The following is a 2,259-nucleotide window of genomic DNA, read 5'->3' as shown; positions in this document are numbered from 1 at the left end:
GAATAAAACAATATTTTCTATTAAAAATATGAAACAATGTCTTTTTAATGGATAGTTTTAAAGTCTGTTTCTTTATCATCATTTTAAATGCAAAGTTTGAAGAGTAAAAGTCAGTCTCTTCTAAAGTTTATGTTTTTTATACAAGATGTCCGAAAGAATGAATGAATGAATTTGGTCTGTGGAATTATCTCATCTAAAATGCTTTTAGTTACATTTAAAGTCTGATTGTTTAACACCATTCTGTACCACTGAGGGCTGTGATTTATTCTTATTGTTGAAACGTGGTACTAAGAGGCTTTACACAAGATGAAGTTGATCTACAGTATCTTAAAGTGAGTTTTTATTTTTTCAGGAAACATGTCAGACTACCTGCACTGACATATATCCACCACAAGATGGAGTCGTAACCTACAGACCAACAGATATGTGGAGCACTTCCGCTCCAGCACAGAGGTCTACTTTAGGTTAATGTTCACATGTAACATTATAGCCTGCGTGATTGGCAGTCATTTTAATGAACTGTTCCATTACTGAATTACTGAATTAAGTATAACTCTATTTTATGCTTTGAAACTTTGCAAGGATTAATAACATTGATAAATTGATAACCAGTTATTTCAACGTTCTCTGTAATGAAACAGTATTTCCTGAAATTTTGTTTTTTCACCTCATTGTTGCTATTTGCACAGCAGGGCCACCTTAATTCATTCTAGCTACATTTATAAGGCATCACCTGTTCTGTTTTCGAGTTTGAAGCTTATATTGCTTAGTGTGTGCAGTCACAGATGGGTAGAGACATTTGACTGAAAAAGGCATTTGTTTCTTAAATAACAGTATTCATGTGTGTACATGACCATGTAAGTAATTTAGCCTTCTGAGATCTATGAGCACGCCAGCGTGATCAGATCGTCATTACAGTGCCGTAGAAAACAAACTACAATTAATTTCGATATTACAAACTAGAAAAAAAGCTAGATAGAGATGAATATTAATGTTCATTTTAAGATGGTCTCTAGATGCGCTGCACATTTGGTACCAAGCATGGGTACGGCAAACACTTTTTTGTGGTACCAGTGGATTTTCAGCAAACCACAGACGTTTTTGATTTAAAAAGAGCAAGAAGGGGGACTGGAGAGTGTTCTTATTACTGATTATTTGTTTGCTGAAGAACATTTAAAAGACAGCTGTGTCTGTTTTGGGTGAACTTTGGGTGATTTTGTGTAACCCTATATTTGTTTTACTCATTGTAAATGCTGACTAAGTTAAAAAGAAAGTGTATCATTTCTCAACAGCAGGCATCCAACAAGCAAATACTTTGAATTTGTATTTAGGTTACATCCTAATGACAAACGTTCCTCCTCCCTGTCATCCAGACGTAGTTATTATGATTTATCATCTCCTGTTGGTTGTGATCCTCCCATTTATAGCCAGTGATTGGGGCCTCTTGCCTCTTTCAATACACTGTGCCTTGTACAGAATGTGTGGTTTGTCGAGTACACATTTCATATTTTACAACCAGCTACAAAAGGCAGATGCACGATTGACATATTCAATTTGTCAAAAATAGCATTCATTGCTACTGTCACACATCGTATTTGTAAATCACATGTAATCTTATTGACTGTCAATAATAATTATAATACATTTGTAGTTATAGTTTACAGTGTACATCCAGGCCCCCACACGGGCTTTGATTAAAAACAGGAATAACACAATCTGACACAGAAGTAATAGAATCAAGTATTAGTGTGCTGTGGGATAAAAACAGTGTTTATGTGTGGGCAATTTGACTTGATCAACAGCAAACACTGGAAACGCTAAATGTATTTTCCTCCCTTTAAAACACTGAAATGAAATTGTTGTGACCCTCAGTTGTGTTGTACCTTTGTACAAAATGTAATCCACAAGTATTCAGATAAAATTGCTTTTTTTGCATAAAACATTCCTTGGTTTTTGGATTTAGGATCTTATTACATCTCAAAATAAACCGACCCATCCTTGTGAGTAATGTAAAGTAATTTAGTGCTATGATAATAAATTATCCAGGTTCCAGGTGCTTTGTCCAGAGTGTAATACAGTCCTTATTTTAACTTCCGTGAGCAGTTAAGTGTGAAATCACTTTCTGTATCAAAGCATTAGCGATATGCATCACATTAATTATACTGCTTATGTAAATTCCCATGTGTAACATGGAAATGTTTTGGTAAGTGAGATGTGAATCCACTGCAGAGTGACCGTTTGCGGGGCGCACATCCTCAC

The sequence above is a fragment of the Leuresthes tenuis genome, unplaced genomic scaffold, assembly GCF_036924035.1.
Source record: "Leuresthes tenuis unplaced genomic scaffold, fLeuTen1.0.hap1 SCAF_17, whole genome shotgun sequence".
Lineage (NCBI taxonomy): Eukaryota > Metazoa > Chordata > Actinopteri > Atheriniformes > Atherinopsidae > Leuresthes > Leuresthes tenuis.
The sequence above is the reverse complement of the archived record's forward strand: the minus strand, read 5'-3'. Positions refer to the sequence as shown.